This window comes from Peromyscus californicus, unplaced genomic scaffold (genome assembly GCF_007827085.1).
Source record: "Peromyscus californicus insignis strain IS unplaced genomic scaffold, ASM782708v3 Scaffold_12__1_contigs__length_115047231, whole genome shotgun sequence".
Classification (NCBI taxonomy): Eukaryota; Metazoa; Chordata; class Mammalia; order Rodentia; family Cricetidae; genus Peromyscus; species Peromyscus californicus.
The window spans coordinates 34,108,842-34,131,571 of record NW_026294413.1 but is presented as its reverse complement, the minus strand read 5'-3'; positions in this window follow the sequence as shown (position 1 = coordinate 34,131,571).

Here is a 22,730-nt window from a genome sequence, read left to right as displayed (position 1 = left end):
AATCTGTTTCATTTAGCTCTCACATGGCAATTTATTGTAAACTGTTCTATAAAAATATCATTTTCAAGAAAAGCTTAAAATCATTATCAACATTCTTTAAAAATAAGGTAGTAGATGCCCAGTAAAAAAATTCTAAAGAGAGTTAATCAAGCTTAGAGTCATTCCACAAGGAGGACTGAGAAGATGAAGTAAGCGCCTGTCCTTCCACGTCCCTAAACCAAAACAGGATTTACTGGTCAAGAATTAACTACAGATAGACACTTTCATAAACAAAAGGAAGCAGAAAGTATATATATATATATATATATATATATATATATATATATATATATATATATATACAGACAGAGAAAAAGAGGGAGAGAGAGAGAATATCAACTTCTGATTTCTGATCTCAGAAGACACTGCATTTCTATGGCAGCCCAACTATCTTTAGACAAAAAACAAAAGATGAAACTCTGCTGTCATAAATATCTCTCTCACCATTGAATTAGCCATGAAGAAGATCAAGGCCAGCAACCGTGAAACCAACAGTCTATGGTGGATTTCTATGGCACTGATATGGCCAAGATAATCACCCTGAAGGCCTGATGAAGAGACATCAGATTTGAGTTGCTTTGCTTCCTCTATATTTCATATGGAAAAATGTTTCTATAACATGGTGTGGTAGTTTGAATGAGAATAACCCCCATACAACTGCATGTTTGGTTTCTAGAATTGTACTGTTAAGGAAGGATTAAGAGGTGTTCTTTTCAGAGGAAATGTATTACTGAGGGTAGGCTTTGAGGTTTCAAAAGCACACACCAAATCCTATTCTCAGTCTCTCTCTCTCTCTCTCTCTCTCTCTCTCTCTCTCTCTCTCTCTCTCTCTCTCTCTCTCTCTCTGCCTCCATCTCCTTCATCAGATGCAATTGCTTAGCTACTGCTCCAGCATCATTCATGCCTGCCTGATGCCATACTCCTCATCATGGTGGTCATGCACCAATCCTTTGAAACTGTAAGAAATACCTCCCTCCAATTAAATGCTTTCCTTTGTAATTTGTCTTGGCCATGGTGTCTAATTGCCACAATAAAATAGTTACTAAAACACATGACAAGCTAATTTCACAATTTTTACCTAAGAAATTAGCATCCTATTTCTTCCCACTTTTGATAACTATCACTCAGTTTTACAGATAGTCATACTGGCTTTCATGTTAAAATCTTCATCCCTTAACACTAATGATAGAAAATCAATGATGCTAAAACAGAAATTGTCATGAATCAGGGAATTGTTTTATATTAATTAGTATAATGTAGTCTTGAAATTATAAAGCACACCCAAGAATCTGTTAAATAACATGTCATCAGGCCACCATAAGGTTTGTTTCAGTTTATAAAGCAGAAACAACAAACAAGCATGCTTTTGTTAACTATTGAAATCCCTCAAATGCAGAAATAAAGAAAATATTCTTATTCTACTAAAATGTCACATTTTTTTTTTTCAATTGCATGTGGCCACAAGAACGTATTTCTCACCCATGGGTATTGAGTGTAAAGCATAAAGATAGAATTGTTTTCCTACAGTTTGATGTATGATTTGTTTTCCTACAATTGAATGTACTTGTGTCTTAGGTGATGGTATTGAAAAATAACAGGCAAAACTTAGTGTTCCTACTACTCTCACTAACATCAGTTGATTACAAAGAAATCCTTAAGGAACAAGTTGTATTCTGTCCTTGCTGTAGGAAATGAAGAGTTGACATTATCTTCAAGACTTGTTAAACAAATGTATCTTTTATATAAAATCTAGCCTTGAACTTTATAAAACTGTGTATGTAAATTGGCTAAATTCAAATGAGCAAAACAACTTGATAGATTCTGTTGTGTAACTTTATCAGTTTCCCTGATAAAATTCTTCAGGTACAAAACAGAACTTCTTGAATGAACATACACACATACAAAATGTTAATTTCTTTATTCTAGATGTATAGAGTTACTACATCATTCAATTTATGTTCCACTTTATTAACAGTACACCTCTATAGGAGACTTAAAATTATAGCACCTGAACTGTAAACTATGTTTGGTTTTGCTAAGAAACTTGATTCTTAAAAGTCTAACCCTACTGGAATCAGTTATATCTCTTATTATTACCAGGTTCCATTTGAAGAAATGTACCCTTGCTGAGTATCAGCCAGCAGTTCACTGAAGAGAACACTAATGGGACCAACACAAATAGGCACTTATTTCTCCAGAGGGTGAAGTGTTACAAACTAGTGACCATGAAGAAGTTAAGGAAGAAGACAAATGGTATTCCTCCTTTTCTGGCTGAGAGTGTATCATATTGAGAACAATTCCTTATGAGAAGTCAGAGTTCTGCTTTGATAAATGCTGTCTAGGAAGGCCTCATTTTGAACACTGCCTTACTTTGAGGGTAGATACGAAAACACATTTAATGAGTTCTAGTCTCTCCTTTAGGTGAAGATAGGCACTGGGAATTAAGAATTTTCCAGCCACATACTTCAATATCATTTTCTAACCTTCTTTCTTGCTCACAGTTTGCAGATGAAGACCCTGGAGCTGGTTACATAACTTGTTCAAATAGCAAGGAAATTTATGCAGACATCTATAATTTATTCTATCCAAGTTATAACCTAAAGTTTCCTCATGCACTTTCATTCCATGCAGTTCCTGTAACAACTATATCAAGTCACCTGCTACACTAGCAAAGCCTTTCACTAGAGTGATGGATTAGGAAAAACTTTAAAATATTTAGTGCATTCTGAACTCAGAAAGCATTTTTACTTTTTTTTAATGAACTTGGTGTAGATTACATTGCATGCTTCTCTTAGTTCATTGTCATTTTTAGTTTACAGATCCATAAATTTAGGGATGGAAATTGCTGTGGGATGTTCTGTATACTGTGAATGTGTTGCTCTTACTGGTTGATAAATAAAATGCTGATTGGTCAGTAGCCAGGCAGGCAATATAGGTAGGACAAGCAGACCATGACAACTCTGGGAAGAGGAAGGCTGAGTAAGAGAGACACCAGCCCACCATCCAGGGAGCAGCATGTAATGGCACACAGGTAAAGCCACAGAACACATGGCAACATATAGATTAACAGAAATGGGCTGAGTTTAAGTGTAAGAGCTAGTCAGTTGTAGACTTGAGCTAATGGCTGAGCAGTTTTAATTAATATAAACCTCTGTGTGCTTACTTGGGTCTGAGTGGCTACAGACCAGGTGGAACACAGGAAGACATTTAGCTACAGGAAATTATGTATTTCTTCAATACAGAGGCCATGAAGGCAACCATCACACTCAACTTGATAAATGAAAATTAATACAAAGTTATTACTGATTTTTGTTTTTAAATATACTTTTAACTTGAATTCATTTTAATTATATTATTTTTCTTGTGATAAGCATGTTGTCAATAAATTGAAATGTTTTATATAGGACAATACAAAATAAATCTTAGGGAATATTTTTAGTCTGTTCACATACAAATACATACTTAGAATTCTTCATAGAATGTAACTTTATTATCAATCAAAATTTAATCAACAATAATATTTTTAAGTTAGTTGTTTTTATCAGTTATAGATAAGGGGGATTTATATTTGTTAAATGTGATACATACAACTTTGCTATCTATATACATTATTTAATTATTTACTTAATAATTCATTCATTTGTTTTGGTTTTATCAGACAGGGTTTCTCCATGTAGCCTTGGCTGTCCAGGAACACTTTCTGTAGACCAGGCCAGATTGAACTCACAGAGATCTGCCTACCAACACCTCCCTAGTGCTGGAATTAAAGGCAATTTGCCATCTCCACTATGTACATTTTATATGTGAACCACAATATACAACAACCATCTATAGACATTTTATAATCATGAAGTGGTTACAGGATTTTTCTCCGATAAACTTGGTCACATGATAAATAACAAATAGGACCCTAAGAGGGACACATGGATCACCTTGGAAAGGGGAAATAGGTGAGATCTCCATGAGTAAACTGGGGATGACTGGGAACAATGAAGGGGAGAGGAGAGGGGAGGTGAACATGAGGAAATGGGATTGTCGAGCTGCGGAAGGGACAGAGTGGGAGAGCAATGAAATAGATATCTGGACAGAGGGAGACATTATGGGGTAAGGGAGAAATCTGTTGCTAGGGAAATTCCCAGAATCCACAAGGATGACCCCAGATTAGACTACTAGCAATAATGGATAGGGTGCCTGAACTGGCCTACCCTGGTAATCAGATTGTAATCAGATCGGTGACTACCCTGTCATTGTAGAGCCTCCTTCATCCAGTAACTGATGGAAACAGATGCAGAGACCAACAGCCAAATACCAGACAGAGCTCCAGGAGTCCAATCAAAGAGAGGGAAGAGGGGTTATGTGAGCAAAAGGGTTCAAGATCACGATGGGGAAATTTACACGAACTTTAGACGAACAGCTGCGGAACATGCGTGGGACTGGACTAGGCACTCTGCATATTAGAGACAGTTGTGTAGCTTGGTCTCTTTGAAGGGAGCCTGGTCGTGGAATCAGGATCTATCCCTGGTACATGAGCTGGCTTTCTAGAGCCCATTACTTATGGTGGGAAGCCTTGCTCACCCTTGATGCAGAGGGGAGGGGCTTGGTACTGCCTCAACTGACTATACCAGGCTTTGCTGTCTCCCCTTGGGAGGCCTAACCCTTCTGAAGGAGGGGATGGGGGTGGGCTAGGGAGAGGATGCTGGGGTTGGGAGGAGGGATGAAAGGGGGATATGTGATTGGTATGTAAAATTAATAATTTTTTAAATAAAAATAAAAATATGCATAAAATCACAATATTTCAGTTGCATTTTTTTCTTTTCATTAATGCAATACTGTAAAAACAGTATATTTTAAAAGACATAAAAAGATTTCTTGAAATAATTGATTGTTTGCTTTCTGAAACAGGTTATTGTTATATAGATAAGGTATTTTGTAAAAGTTGCTTTATTTCCCAGAAAGGATTTAAAATTATGATCATCGTTTCTTGTTCTCCCAAATGCAGGTGTGTAGTAGCAAGCCAGATGAATAAAAAGATTTTATCTCTAGTAATATTGTGTTATATTGATTATAATGACTCCTCTATTTATAAGTAGAATTTGCTTTTTAACAAAGAGGATAATTCGTATGCAAGGTATTTGGAAATTTAGTGATGATGAAGAAAGGTAAAGAGTAGAATCTGGGGAAGGTGGAAGTTTTGAGGAGAGATATTCTAATTGATTCAGTGGCTCTTTGAATTGAGTAGAAAAACTTGTTCCAAAACTTTTAGAATTATTGTTTTAAAACATTTTCTCTATTGTTTTAAGGTCAAATTATTATTTTGTCTTTAAAAACAAAACAGCCTGAAATTTTCTTTTAAAGGAAAAATATGAATTCAGTTTAAAATTTGTAGTGAGCATATATTCAAAGGGTACAAATTAACTGACTTTGATTCCACAGATATTTTGACTTGAGAAAATCATATAAATGTTGGAAAATCTAAATGATCTCCTTTCGGTTAGAGTAACCCCAGAAATGTAGAGAATAAATCATTGTCTACAATTGAGAATAAATGGGTATATGATTCAATAATGAATTAATAGTTTTAAAATTCTTCAGTTGTTCATTTCTTAAAAGTTAAGTATTTAAATTATTTTAGAATCATGTCAGTTCCAAAAAGTTACATCCAAAGTCATTTATAGTTCAGCATTATTGATTACAACTAAACTTTACTACAAATTGGGATTTAGTGCCTGTAAGGGATCATGTTATAATTATAATTATAATTAACACATGTTATGTCTGTTTTAGCACAAATCATTAGTCATCACATTGCAGTCTAAAATATGTAATGGGGTGCTAATCCACAACAAAGAAACAGTGTTAAAATATTTAATATTTTAAATATTAATGGGATTTCCGTGAATGATTACTAGGAATACTGCAGAGCACCTTTCTACACTTTCAAATTATGTCATGAAGTCTTACATTTAAATACATATCATTATATACAGTGTATTATGGTTCATTAAAGAAATTAGTGATATAACTGAAAAAGTGTGATAGACTAGAGGAATCGTTTGTAACTTATTTTTTATTTATTCACAAGCCAGTAGTTTTATCTGTATCTGATGGCTAATGTTACCATGAAATTTTAAGATTCCATATATATATATATATATATATATATATATATATATATACTAAATAGTTAATTGATTAATTAATTTTTACCTCTATTTTATAAGTCAGTTTCATTGAGAGCCCAATAATGTCAGGGGCTTGCATTTTACTAGCTGGAATTTGTTTTACTTTGCTTTATGCATTTACTTCTTTATTTCTTGTAACATCACTTTAAAGAAACAAGTAGGAATGAATAATTGAGATAAAAGGCATTAGTAAAAGCTTACAGAATAATAAAATAAAATATACTAACAAAATTCCAAAAAAATAAACAGAGAAAAATAACAAGACTTCATAGTACAGAAAACTGGGAAAGTACATCTTTTTGTTTATATTTTTTCTTTTTCCTTTTTAAAAAATTGATAATAGATTGCTCTCTTACATGATACAACCTAAACACAGTTGCCATCTCCTCCCTCTGCTCCCAGCCCTCCCACCTCCCGCTTCTCCAGAGAAAATATCTTAAATTAATATACCTTAGCGTCCAATGAGTATTGCATCGCTTACCTTTCTGTTGCTGTGAAAAAAGGTCATGACCCCAAGTGCCTCAAATATGAAAGGCTTATTTTGACACACAGTTCCTGGGGGTGGGACTTGCAGAGTCGATCATGGTAGGAAGGCATGGCAACAGTCAGGAAAGCTTGGCAGCAAGAGAAGAACACCAGGTCATCACATTTTTATTCACACGGAGGAAGCAGGCAGCGGGAGCACAGGAAGTGTTGCAAAGACAGAAACGTTCAAAGCTTGCCTCTAGTGAGTTTCCTTCTTTAAGTAAGGTTTCGTCTCCCGAAAGTGTCATAACCTTTCCACACACCACTAACAACTTAGGCAGAGTTGTGTAAGTATGAGACTCTGGGGGCCGACCTTGTTCAAACCACCGCACAGAGGAGGTCCGGAAGAGGCTCCTCCCAACTGACACACTGAGCACAATGTGTGACTATTTTCACATGTGTACACAAGTATGCAGTTTCAAGACTCTAGCTGGAATTTACAGGCTGACCAACCATCCGGCACATAACTGTTATGCGCTAGGATCGTGAAATCTGACTCAAAAAATAAAAATCTCAGTATTCGAATAGTTTGAAGACCAAAAGCCATGTTTTATCCAGGATGGAGCTGTTATGTTGACTGCACATAACCAAAACAGCTAACAAAACAAGCATCCCGATGCTTTCTTTATAAAGGCATTAGTTTCAATCATGTGGGTTTGGCCTTAGGGACTGAATTATCTCTTGAGGTATACCATAACTGCTAATAATGTCACCCTGAGGGCTGTAAGTTCAACATTGGTGGAAAGTAGACAGAGACATACTCATTCAGATCTAAACATATTAGATTACCTGTTACCTAGCATATTTTATGTAATTTAAATACATAGTGAGGTTTGAGAAATGGCAGTATAATTTCATCAAATGTGTTCTTCAATTGTCTTGACTATTGTATATCATTTCAATTTCTATATTAACTTCAAAAATCTCTTTATTTCCATAAGTTTATTGAAAATATAATGAAAAATAGCTTATAATGTAGCAATATTGGATTTCTAATATATGATTTTATTATATCTTTTGCTTAACTGAATTATGTCTCAGATTTTATACAAAAGTACAATATGTCTTATAGAACCTGCTTGTAGTTGTTGAACATATATGTTGTTAAAAATGTATCATTTGAATACCATGGTTTACAGTTTTGGGCAGAAATGCCTTTTAACCATCTAAACATGGTCCCTCCAACTTATAAAGATGAAAGAATGTCAGCACTTGGTTATGTGGCAAACATCAAAATTTAAGGAACATTTTCCCCTTTGACAAGATCTTTTTTAAATATTGTTTTGAATAGCTTTAGGACCAGTATTGAAATCTCATGGGCTTCTTCCTCTCTTTCATTTTTTGAAAGACATTGAGCTTATTAATACAGTTGTTGGCTGAAAATCCTTATTAATATATGTGCCACTGTTATTAGTTATGCCTTCAACAGAGCAGTGGTGTCTTAGTCTAGTCCTTCTCCACAAAAAGTGGCTTGCTCCTCTATACTATTACTATAATTGTAAGTCTCTCATTGCAATTCAAAGTTAGGAAGTCTGTTCAAGTCAAGGGTTTGTGTATTAGCAACAAACCTCTCTTTCCTTTTTTTGTAATTTTTTGATTTCACATATTTTTCCAATCTCTCTGTCACTGTTATTGTTATTTTATTCCTTCTATGAATATTTTAAATGAAAAGAAAAAAGGAATGTGTGTTCTATTAAATTGCTATAGCTTTTTTATAGAGAAATAGAAAAACATGACTATATATAGTTAAGCAATTATTAATAACAGAATTAAAAGCAGAGGGCACTAATACACATGATCAACACTTATGTGAGTTGTAATGCCATGCATCCTTTTGTAAATTGACTTTGATCTAGAATGGAAAAGATATTCAGAGTTTTCATACCATTCCAGAGCAAAATAAATAGAAAAAAAAAACATTATTTCATACGCAAACAACAGTCTTTTCTATGCATAGCAAAGATATCAACTAACTTCCTTAGTGAGAGACCAATTACAAAAGGGCTTTTAATTTTGTCAAAACGTAGTATCTGTAAGAGATATGAAATTACCATTATTACATGAATGTAAAATTGATAGTTTGGAAATAAATATAAATATTTAAAACAAGCAATTTACAATGATAGATGATGAGGAGAAATTTAAAGGAGCCTAATAACAGGTATGCTTTTTAATTTTCATACTCTTCTTAGAGACCACACTTTTACATGAAATTAATTAAAAATTAATTTACATCAGGCCTGGAGTTTAACAGAGATCCACCAGCTTCAGCCTCCCAATTGTTAGGATTGAGTTCTGCATTTTTATTTTTAAATATTTTTCTTCTTTCTTTTCACACAATCAGAAATTTTCAATCTCATTTGCCTTCATGACTCTTACATATGTATTTTTCTTTACATATCAAATCTTACATATATTCTACATGGCTGGCTTTATCACTATAGAAAGAATGGTATTTTCAATATTTTGTGACAATAATTAACACTGTCAATGAGATGCTACTGAGGGAAGCGTCTTCTAAAATATATCCCATAGTTTATAGAATACTTAAGATGACATACAGAGTCAGAGGTCCAATGAACTTGAAGAGCAACATATGTAGCATTCATTCCCAAATGACAAAAAATTAATATCTTTAATGGACAGAATCAAAATGAACAATGAGAACTCTGACTATCTTTTTTATAATTATAAATTTATTTATTATGACAATATTTTTGAAGTTGTCACTTTCACATATTTCTGAAACAAAACAAACATGAATTTAAATTTACAGTACAAATCTCTCATACCAAATAAAAATTGTAAGATGTCTTAGAGATTTCATCATATTCCTTTAATGACTAAAAATTATGATGTTTAACAAAGCAAGGGTTCAATGTGAATATCTTGACTAGAGATAGATTTCCTCTTACTAATATTCACATTTTTGGGCTTCAATTCTTTAGTAGACTTCCTTATATTCCTCCTATTGCATTGCTAATTATTCCTTTTATACAGAACATACATCATTAGTATTAACATAAAGGTGCCATATATGTTCTTTAGTGAGAATTATATCTTATAAATGTCCATTTTTTAACTCTTTTTTTGTTTTGTTTTTGTTTTGTTTTGTTTGTTTTTTGAGACAGGGTTTCTCTGTGTACTTTTGGTGCCTGTCCTGGAACTCACTCTATAGCCCAGGCTGGCCTCAAACTCACAGAGATCTACCTGCCTCTGCCTCCTGAGTGCTGGGATTAAAGGTATGTGCCACCACTGCCCAGGTTTTTTTTTTTTCCTCTTTTTAAAAGAAAAAAAAAAAAGATGTTATGTTGTGTGCAAGTCTTTAATACCGTAGTTGGTGAAGCAAATTATGGAAGATCTCTGTGAGTTCAAGAGCACCCTGGTCTAAATAAGTCCAGACCAGTTTGGGCTTCAAGTAGGAACTTGTTTCAATTATTTTGGGGGGATGAAATATTTTAGACACACATACTCTACTGCCGTGCTATTATGTTTGTTCCAAGAACCATTTATATTTTAACACCACATTACTATTTCTGCAATATTTATGAAATTGTTTGCACTTAAGAAAAATAATGATTCAAAAACTTTATCCTATTATCTTTAATTAGTTTTGCACCCTGGCATCTTAGAATCCACTAGAGATATTAATAATTCAAATGTTGCCCAATACTCTATTTGATCTATATGCATTTTATGGTCTCCTATCTTTTTCTCTTTGGCATATTGATAAAAGTTTCACCTTAGTATAGCCCTTTTCTTCCCAGGGGTTTTTAGCAGTTTTCATCTACTTAGTGGGAGGCAGAATGAGTTGAAGGCAAATTTCCGGATAATGCTGAACATTTGTCCCAGGTTGAATCAATTGTTCTGACTCTTGCAGTGATGAAGTGTGAGGAATGAATACATTGATTACTTAATGGGCTCTCCACTTTCAAACATTTTGTTCAGTCAAGCAGTCGCATGCTTTCAATTTTCTTACGTATGCCAATCTCTTAATATTGAAATGTTTATTTATAAGTGGTTTATATTTCTTCCACAGAGTGTACGTATTTGGGCCCTAGACACAAATTTGTCCTTGAAAGATTTTGCTAGGAAATTGAGCCAAGCTGAATCATGGATAATATAAATGAGAACAGGATCAGCAAGGGCAAAAGCAATCTTCATAATGGGTTGGAAGTTACAGCCCATGGGAGATGAGATGGTCAGAAAACAGGCTCTCTCACGTGTGAAAGCTGATACAAAGGTAGTCAGTGTGAGCCTTAAGGGCTGAGTGGGTTATACTCTCATTAAGTGATTGCTTTCTACTTTCTTCTTGATTGAAAATAAAAGGAAAGTAAGTGCATGCATTTAAATACTTAGCAAATTGTCTAATTAAGAAAATTCATTTGAGAACTAGAGGAAGTGAGGAACTTCAAATATAGTTTAAAACAAAAAAACATAATGGTATCTAAGGAAAAACTTTCTTCTGGTAATATTAAGTATGATTTAGAAACTCTTGATTTTACAAGATATCAGTTTGGTTTATGAGAGCTGTTCTCATGAGGTGGCATTGGGTAGTACAGTGAAAACAACCATTTTCAACACTTTGAAGAGCCTAAATATACATGACTATTTTATTCAGACTTGCTGTGGGATGGTCTGTATGCCAAATGTGTTGCTGATTGGTCAATGAATAAATCACTGATTGGTCAGTGGCCAGGCAGGAAGTATAGGCGGGACTAATAGAGAGGAAAATTGAGAGAACAGGAAGCTGGGTGAGGGAGACACTGCCAGCCGCCATCAGGACAAGGAAGATGTAAAGTACCGGTAAGCCACAAGCCACGTGGCAAGGTATAGATTAATAGAAATGGATTAATTTAAGCTGTAAGAACAGTTAGCAAGAAGCCTGCCACGGCCATACAGTTTGTAACCAACATAAGTCTCTGTGTTTATTTGGTCGGGTCTGAGTGGCTGTGGGACTGGCGGGTGACAGAGATTTGTCCTGACTGTGGGCCAGGCAGGAAAACTCTAGCTACACAGACTGGTAAGAAAACATGAGTGTGATCATACCGGAGAATGATACTGAAATTAAGGAAGCTATTTTCATGATACAGGTCCTATTTACCCAGTTTTTATAAAGCCCAAGCCATTATAATTACAGCCTATATGTGGCATTCCAGCTGAATATCTTATTCTAATGAAAGAATACAGTGCAATTGGAGTCCTTAGAAAATGGTAGCAGAATATTTCCCATGTTAAAACCTATGAGGACAAGAAAAATGGTTGTTTTGTTATTGTAATATATTATTTCTTTTATTTTTTGAGGTTATAATATAATTACACAATTTCCTCTTTCCCTTTTCTTCTTTCAAACCCTCCCATATATTCCTCCTTACTATCTTCAAATGCATGGCCTTTTTTCATTAATTGTTGTTATATTCTTATATGAACATATATTCCTAAATATAATGTGCTCAGTCTGTTTAATGTTACATTTATGTATGTTTTCAGGTCTGACTATTTACTGATAACCAGTTAGTGCTGTCTTACCAGTGGAAGACTACTTCTTCCACTCTCGGGATTCCTTTGTTGATGATAGTTCTTTTTGTGGGGGTGAGGCATCATGGGGAAAGCATGTGGATTGTTCTTGTCCTTGTTGAGCTCACATTTAGGCAGTCATTTTGGTGAGAACTGATGGTATAGCTGCTGATATTACTAAAAGACACAGTCTCATAGAAAACTCCCTAATCATCTGGCTCTTGCCATCTTTCTGCCCTGCCCCCAACTTCTAAAATGACACCAGAGTCTTAGACATAGGAGTTGTTTTTTTTATTTTTTTTTTTATTTTTTATTTTTTTTATGTGTCCATTGGGACTGGGCTCCACAACTTTGAATTCTGAAGGTTGTCGATTTCTGTTATGATCTCTATCTATTGCAAAGGAATGTTCAAATGATGGTGGCTGAAAGCTATACTTCTTTGGTATCAGGGTAAATATTAATAATTTAGGTAAAGATTATTCTGATTTTGTAACTTGTGATTGTAAATTTTCTTTCAAGAGACATGACTCCACTAGCCCTGTGTAGTTAGATAGATTTCTAGTTCGTTGCACAATTTCTGTCACGTTGATCAGGTCTTAAGTCCAATTACAGAACTATTGGTTATCACCAATGAAAATAGTTTTGAGGAAAGTAAAGAAGAGGAGAAAACCAATGGAAGAGGATTTATTCCCTGATATCCTGAGGAGAGGTGTAGTTCTCACATATAAAGGAGAATCAGATAAACCTGACCCCAAATTGTCATATTTTTTTGAAAGGGAAAGGGGATAAAAAGACACTGTCCATTAACAGGCTATGAGAGTGTCTCTGACAGTACAATTCTTTGAAAGCAAAGGTAGAACTAGTACTAGGATGTTTGCCAGTTGAAAAATAAAAGGGAACTGCCCATGTGAAACAGTGACAAGACTTTTGTCTCCTGATATCAGAGCCCCCCACAGCCTCCCTTGCTGCCATTGTTGAACTTCTTTTAACTTAAGTGTTCCTGAGGGAAGACCAAATTACACATGAGATTTGCATCATTTATTGTGGAAAAAGAGAGCTAGGATGAGATAAATGAGATCGAGTCCTTAAATTATGTGTGTATTTTCCCAAGACAACCTGACACAGCCTTCTGTGTCATGTGTTGGAAGTGAAGAAGTCCTGGAAAGGGAAAAATGTAGCTCTTTACCCACAGGAGTTAAAGTAGATCATTCTTCTGTTTTAATTGCCTTTACTACTCCTCAATTATGTCTTTGGACAGTCTGTAAGTTGTAAATCAGAGGTAAGTCTTTCCACTAAGGGCCAAAATTACTATCTTAGCTAATACTATGACAGGTGACAGTGGTACTGATTCACAGTCTGGAAGTCTTTGAGCTCACTGCATTGAAATCCCCAATCAGAGAGGTTAATCAGTAAGCCACCACAACTACCAGCTAGAAGAGTACTTAAAGGAGGCAAGAAAAGGCCCTTGTATGGGCTACCACAACGTTATACAGAAACTGAGCCCAAGATCATAGGGAACACACATTTGTGCCAAGATAGTTTAAACAAATACGTGTTTTCTCTCTGTAGACAGCCAAGGACTCAGCCACTAAAGAATGTGTTGGCCCTTCCTTGCCAGGGACAGGGTTCATTTAGGAATTTGGTTCTTAAAAGTCATCTTAACAATTGTTATTGGCTATTTTCGAAGAATGACCCTAAGGAGGGTTGAAAAGGTACTTCTAAAAGTCATCTGTAGAGTGGTTGAAATTTCTTATTTTATCACTTTCCGGAATCAGCCAATCGATATCACAGAATGAATGCAGTGCTTCTCCATTACCTAAGAATCAAAGAAAGATAGAATACAATGGATATATCCATTTATAGCTATCATCCATATTAAGCTCAGTCCTTGCCATTACCAATTTAATATTTATAAGAGTTGAACTTTATATAACATTTATTTTTCTATGTTGTTTTAAGATTATATTACATATGATAATAGTATATTAATATTGAAAAGTCTTAAATTTTAAGTAATCAAAAACCCTGAGTTTGAGAGAAGCACTCTGTTGTTAAGAAAGTGGTCAGTGTATTATCCTTATAAGAATATTTTCAGTATATATGAACTTAATTGCAAATCATCAAACAATACAAGTTTGTTCAAAATTCTGTGTCAAGATCTAAAGTTGATGAAAAGAGTACACCATTACTGAAAATGATATATCAATTAAAGAAAATTTCACTGGCATAATACAAATAAATTTTACTTAAATAAATACTTGAATTCAGAATTTTCTCCTTGTTTCGGAGTCAGTATTCTCTTTTTCTAAGGAATAATAGAATTATCAATCAAACTGAAACTGATTTTTTGGAGGACCTATACAAATGTTTTTGATATAAATACATCTAATATAAAATGATATTACTTCTATAAATGTAAAGAGTGTTAGACATTTAAAATTTTAAAGCTGCTGTTTTTAACCTAGATCATAAGAGAGAAAGCAAGAAGAAAATGTTTAGAGCTGTGTAGAAACTGCACTTTAAAACAAAATCCAATGAATTATTTTTCCATAAAGGGAAGGAGAGAGAGAAGGATGGATGGCAGGGTAAAGGAAAAGAGGAACAGAATGATTCATCACTCTATAAGCATTGGGAAAAACTTTATGCGATAAGATCTCTAAAATAAAAAGAAGTGCAGATCTGCCCTATTGCATAGACATTTTGAAGATGAGCCATAACTAGTTCCCATGTAAGTGAACTTGGAACCACTATTATTATACTTAAATTATTCTCAGTTTTCGCATTAAAAAATATTGGTGTCTATTGCTTATGCATAGTTATGAGATTCATGAGGTCAAGTTCACTAAGGAATATCACAAACTTTGAAGAAAACAAAATTTGAAAAACAAATTTAAAAAAATCATTCTCCAGATAAAACAGACATGGAAAACGGAAAAGAAACAATTTTGTCTATGAAGTAACATTTGCTCTATTCTTATGGAAAATATGAAGGGAAATATACAGATCAAAATTTAAAACAATATTATTTGGTTCCATTTAATACCATAGAACAAATAAAAAAATACAAATACAAAAAAAATCAACAAATTAGAGCACACAATTTAAATACTTATTTTTAAATTTTGAAATTATCACTTCTTTTATTGAAATGACATTATACTTCTTTTTAAAATTGGTTCTTTTATATTTTTCCAATTATAATATAATTGTGTCATTTCTCCTTTTCCTTTCCTCCCTACAAGCCCTCCAGTACACAACTGCTTGCTCTTTTCAGATTTATGACTTTTTTTATTTCCTTAACTGCTAATACATAAATATAAGACAATAGACAGACAGATAGATGATGGAGAGAGAGGGAGAGAGAGAGGGAGAGGGAGGGAGGGAGAGAGAGAGAGAGAGAGAGAGAGAGAGAGAGAGAGAGAGAGAGAGAGAGAGAGAGGTTCATGCCAGGATTATGCATCAAGGACATTTCTCCTTGCAACAGACATACAGCATTTGAGAAAACCACAACCCTCAAGATGCAGAGTTGAGGAATCCAGTCCCAAAAGATATATTTACAAAGCAATTCCTGAGCCTAAGGCTTAGAAAACAATGTAAATGATACTCAAACTATCTATAGCATTTTACTTCTGTTTCCAATACTTATTTAGTACATTAATGGTTATAAATAAAATTTTCACTGTAATGAAGTCCATGGAGACTATGTTATAAAAGCTTTTTAAAGCAGATGAAGCCTAAAGAAAAGAAACATAACAATTCACTGACAAGATAATCTTTATAAGAGATTAACTCCAGAGACAGTAATAATTATTGTACTTAAATGATCATGTTTTATGTATTTCAGAATGTGCCACAATTCAGTATTAGTGACATTAAGTAAGTTTTCACTTGAAATTATCACTTGAAACAGATAAGAAGTTAGGCAACTCATTATTTTCCTAAAATTTTTATGGATTGTCTTACTAAAATTTAAAACTTTTAAAATGAGTCATTGGAAATATTCTAATATTAACTTACATTATTTTTGCCAAATGCTCATAATAATATGTAATCTCTATTGAGATTTTCATCACGAACCCCCTTGAAAAATTTTATTCCAGTGTAATACTCAATGGTTTGTATAAAGGAACTCATCTTCAGCCAGGCGGCGGTGGCTTTAATCCCAGCACTCAGGAGGCAGAGCCAGGAAGATCTCTGTGAGTTTAAGGCCAGCCTGATCTACAGAGAGAGATCCAGGGCAGGCACCAAAACTACACTGAGAAGCCCTGTCTCTAGAAAAAAAAAGAAAAAGAAAAAAAACCCTCATCTTCATTATTTTCTATAGTAAGGTCTAAAAAGTATGGTCACTCTAAAGCTTGTCAATACCTCCTACATTATCCAGAAATAAGACAGTATTTAAAGGGACAATTATAATTATGTGAAATTGAGAAATTTCCTGACATTTCTAAAGGAATGCTTTTTTTTCTTTCCCCCTTTGAGGCAAGGTTTTACTACGTAGCTCTGACTCTCCTGAAACTCATTATATAGACCAGGCTGGCCTCCAACTCTCAGAGATCCAGCTGCCTCTGCCTCTGCTTTCCAAGGTCTGGAATTAAAGACATGCCCCACTAGGTCCAGCTAATAAATGCTTTTTAATTAAAAAAAAATGCAACACTTCAACAAACATAATTTGTTAGAAGAAAAGAGAAACTTACAATGTGGGTGGTGCTCCAAGAAATAATATAGCTCATTTCAGTAGGTTTATTTTTTTAAATAGCTATAAATCAAATAAATACTGCGTAAGTGTTTAAATGGTAGCCTGTCCTTTTGTGAAAAAGATGACAAATGTCTTCCTGGCAGTCTAGACCAGTGATTAACTAGTATAGTTATCTGAAGGTCCTTAACTAGATTGTTCTTGATCTGTGAAACATCTGCAAGCAAAGGAGCCTTGAGTGGTCCAGCATGTCCCTTTGGCATCAAAACATTCTCTCTAGTTTACTGAGGTCTCCAAGCCAACAGGGGCTAGACACACTCACTGTCTAACTTTCCACTGTGTCAGGCTAATAGGGCCTGATGCAGCAGCTCATGATATAATTTATCATATAAGCATGTGATAATTACAGAACATGAGTTTACTTTAGATTAAACCTATCAATTGAATTTACCTTTAAAAATTTCAAGCATTAAGAAGGCAAATACAAGCTGGGTAGTGGTGGCACATGCCTTTAATCACAGCACTCAGGAGACAGATGCAGATAGATCTCTGTGAGTTAGAGGCCAATATGGTCTACAAAGCAAGTTCCAGGACAGCCAGATTAGTTAGCCCTGTCTAAAAAAACAAACAAACAAAATTAATATATTCCTAAATTAAATGAGTTCCTAAATAAAATCAAGTCTAAACCTATAATAAAGAAAATTAGGTCAATGTATTTGTGGCTAGGTTGGTGTTCACATTTCATTTTTAGTAGCCTGCAAAGTATCTTCCCTCCCCAAAGAGACTAGACTATAGGGGTGAGGAGAACAGCATTTTGTCTTAGTGTACAGCTTGAGTTGTTTGGAGATGTCCATGGGACCCCCATGACCAGCAACTCAATGAAATATAACCTACTCCCACCACTAGAAGCCTCACCTGGCTCCAAAAATGGGCAGTAGAGACTCCGTATCCACCAGGACTATGTGTCCTAATAAGGATCATCTTCATAGATTCAAGGAAGTTTCTACTACACTAGGTTTGCACAACACCCATGAAATGCCCCCCAATTCCAGGCATCTCTCCCCTCACACTCTCTCTCTCCATCCCACTACACACACACACACACACACACACACACACACACACACACACACACACACACACACACACACTGATCCTTCTGGCTACTATCCCTCCTGCCCGTAGTCTATCTTTTAAATCTATTCTATTTCCCCTTCCCAGAGAGATCCATGCACCCCAGATAGAATCCTCCTCTTAACTAACTTCTCTGGGTCTATAGATTTTAGTTTATCACATAATTAATGGTTTGTATCCTCTTATAAGTGAATATATACCATATTTGTATTTCTCGGTCTAGGTTACCTGTCAGGATGATTTTTTTTTTTGTACTTCCATCATTCACCTGAAAATTTCATGATGAAATATTTTTAAACAGCAAAATAATACTCCATTATATAAATGTACCACATTTTCTTACTTCAAAATATGGACAGTGGTGGCACAGAACTTGTGGGAGTATTTAACTGATGCCTGATTTGACTTAAGGACTGGATATCCCAGAGACCTAGGGTAAAATAAAACACTACTGGTCTAAAAAAGAAAAAAGAAAAACCAATAAAATGATTCCTACTGATATTCTGATATACTCAAATATTAGTTTCTTATCCAGTCATCATCAGAGAGACATCTTCTAGCCGCAGAGGGGTAGAGATGCATAGTCCCACAGCTGGACATTATGTGAATAAAGAGTCTAAATTGGGTATCTCCATATATTCCCGTCCCCCTCTGAGCGTAGGGAATCCTATAGAAGAGTAAGTGGAAGATCATAATATCCAGAGGGCTGGAGGACACCAGAAGGACAAGGCCTTCTGAATCAATTAAGAAAGGCACCTGTGAGCTCACAGAGACTGAGACAAGCACATGGCTCACAGGGCTCTATACCAGGGCCTCTGCATATATATTACAGCCATTAGTTTAGGATTTTTATGGGACTCCTGACTGTAAAATTGAGTGGATCCCCGACTCTTGTGCCTGCTATTCAGACTCTTCCTCCTGCTACATTGCTTTGGTATGAATTTTTCTTCATATTATTGTATTTCATTTTGTCATATTTAGTTGTTACCTCTAAGAAGACTGTTCCTTTCTGCAATTGTCTCTTGTAGAATATTATCTTAAGATGTGTTACATTCGTTTATGCTGTGGAACATTTGTTTTAATGATGCAAAGATGTGCTGCATTTTTTTATGTTGCATTTGTTTAACTCTGTGAAGTTGTGTTACTGTGCCTGTCTCAAACACTTGATGGTCTAATAAAGAGCTGAATGGCCAATAGCAAGGCAAAAGAAAGGATAGGTGGGACTGGCAGGCAGAGATAATAAATAGATAGAAGAAATCTGGAAAAAAAGGAAGAAAGAGCAAGAGAGATCAAGAAGCAAGAAAAGAAGGGGCCAGCCACCCAGCCATACAGCCATCCATAGAGTAAAAGTGAAAGTAAGATTATAGGAGTAAGAAAAAGAAAAAAGCCAGAGGCAAAAGGTAGAAGGGATAATTTAAGTTAAGAAAAACTGGCTAATAATAAGCCAAACTAAGGCTGGGCATTTCTAAGAAAGAATAAGCCTCCATGTGTGATTTATTTGGGAGCTGGGTGGCAAGCTCCCCAAAAGAGCAACCAACAACAGTTGACAACTACATTTCCAAACTTATAACACACTTGAGAGTTAACATTGTACTAAGAAACATTTAAAATAATTTAAACTTAGTTTTATATTTGCATACACATTGTTTTGTTTTAGTATTTCTTTTATTGTTCAGTTGTGATTTTTTGTTTGTTTGTTTTTGTTTTGTTTATCTTTTGGTTTTTTGAGTCAGGGTTTCTCTGTATAGTTTTGGTGCCTGTCCTGGATCTTGCTCTGTAGACCAGGCTGGCATCGAACTCATAGAAATCTGCCTGGCTCTGCCTCTCCAGTGCTATGATTAAGGGCGTGTGCCACTGCCACCCAGCTCAGTTGCTAAATAAAATTAATGACCTAGAATATCAAATTTCCTTGTATCATCTTCTTGTTAACTCAATAATTTTGAATTTCTAGGTCAAATAGGCAATGGTGCCATACAGAGAGAATAATTTCAGCACTTTTTAATTCCATCTTCCAGGTTTTGCAAGATAATGAACATATCTTGTCTCCTCATCCTGTTCCGCTTCTCTTTATCCTTTATTTTCCTCCTCCATCTGTCTTCTTTACTTTTGCTTTGAAATTGCTTCTACTGTTCTATTCAATTTTATCATGAAATTAATAAGAGGACTTCTTCAATAGATCATTATCAACTCTTATTAAATTATATATAAACACTTTAATGCGGCCTATGCAAGTAAAGTGTGGATGTTTAGCTTTGTTTATTGTGTTGGATAGTTTCATGTCAACTGGAAACAAGCTAAACTCATTCAAGAGGAGGGAATATTAATTAAGAAAATGTCTATATAAGATCATACTGTAAGCAGCCTGTAAGGCACTTTCTTAGTTAGTGATTGGTGGGGAAGGGACCAGTACATGGTGGGTGGATCCCTTGGCTGGTGGTCCTGTGGTCTATTAGAATGTAGATTGAGCAAGTCATGAGGAGAAAGCCAGTAAGCAGAACTCCTCTGTTGTCTCTGCATCAGCTCCTGCTTCCAGTTTCCTGTCCTGTGTGAGTTCCTACCCTCACTGCTTTTGATAATGAACTGTTATATGGAAATGTGAGTAAAATACACACTTTCCTCCCCAACTTACTTTTGGATGTGGCATTTCATCACAGAAATAGCAACCCTAACAAAGACATTTACAATAATGATAAATTAGCCTCTGTGCCTGGCCACTGTAATGGTTACTCTCTTCTGTAAACTTCTATAACCACCTAGAAATCAACCCTTTAAACAACTCCGTGAGGGATTTTTTTTTCTTTAAATTATGTCAGCCTTTGATCATCTTCAAGGAGTTATTTGGATTAGGTTAAATGTTTGTGGGAGATCCACACTAACTACATGCAGAACCATCCAATGAGATAGTGTTCTGAAATGAATGAAAAGAAGAAAGTGAGCTGAGTGCTATATTTCATGTCTCTGATCTTCCCAGCTATAGACAAAAATGGCAAGCATCATTGAATTCTTGCTTGCCTGATTTCCTCACTATGTTGGGCTGTTTCCTGGAATTGGGAACCTAAAAAGACCTTTTTCTTCAAGTTGTTCTTGTCAGTTATTATTCTGAGCTATAGGACAAATAGCTCATATAGTTAATTACTCACTAATGTTAGAAATTGGAGCCTGTTACTTCTATCCATAAAGTAAAATCTGAATTGAGAGAAACAAATGAGAATGAGTCCATCAGTTAGTGTAGATGAGAAAGAAAATCTGTTAGAAAAAGGAGAAAAAATAACCCAAATATATGCCAAGACATATATCTATGTGAGGTCTTTTCAACAATTTTCAGGTGTACTCAAAGTAGCTGTATCCTGAAGTAATGAAGAAAAGGAAAATATATTCAAACTTCAAATTAATTAGAAAAGTTCAGATCCTTGCATGCCATGATATTTATAAACGCTATGGGTATCAAAGCAGTGACATGTTAGACTAGAAAGCTGAATCTCTCTATGATCTACAATTTAAAATATTTTATTCACCATAAACTTTGAATAAAATATTTTATTTCATGCTAATATGCCATAGTCACTTAAATAATTTATTTTAGCATTATTATGATGAAACATAGGAAAGTTAAAAACTACCATTAACTTTGATGTTAATGTATATTTTAAATGTAAAGTATGTAGTGAACACTTTGTTAAAATGACCAGATAGCATTAAATCACTATGAAAATATTTATATTGCCATCCAAGTTCCTCCTGTTTATAGATGTACTCCCATTTGCTCTAGAGAAAACTGCCAAGCTAATGACATTTAGAGTGATGGCAGCATCATCTGTCAGCCTTCTCTGTAATTCTCTCCAGGCTCTGGCAGACAAACACATTTTCACATGCTATAAAAAGTTAAGTATCAAAATAATATGAAAATAACTTTAAGGGTCTGATAAAAGAGCCTAATGCAAGGACATTGAAAGTTAATGCTTCTTTCTGTCTAAACTTGTCATGTCCAATTTCATATATTTTAGAAAGTATAATTCTTTAAAATTTTCAGAGAATAAAGAGAGACAAGATTTTTTACAAGGAGATATGAATACTAGTGGGAAATTGCAATGGATCAGTTAAATAATACCAAATATGTTTGTACTTCATAGATTACTTCTACAAAAAATAATTAGTACACATGCAAAGAAGACCAACATCATAAACAGAATGTGCAAAGGTCAGCATTGATCATGGATTCTCCCAGACTTATGTTTCTATGCCTGCACATGAGTATTCATACTATTATTCCACCAGTATTGTGTCTCATGAATTTACCAGTATAGAACATACTAGTGCCAAAATTTGCAACAAGAATTAAAATTAATTTCATTTGCAGGAAGAATTTGGTTGGTGCCTGCCCAGTCTACACAAAGTCAATAGTCATCTACTTCTCCAGTTGAGGATGTGATCCATTTCCTTTAGCTTATCAGGGTTATATGGAGAGAGTTCATGAGCAAAATTTTGTCACTGTTAGTGAGGGCAAAAGGTAAACAAGCATTTTTTGACAATTAACTATATAAATTTCAGCCAACACTTTGGAATTACCTTCCTTATTTCAATTATTAATAATTTACCTCCTGAAGTATTATAATGTCTCAAAATCATTCTGAGTTTATTTA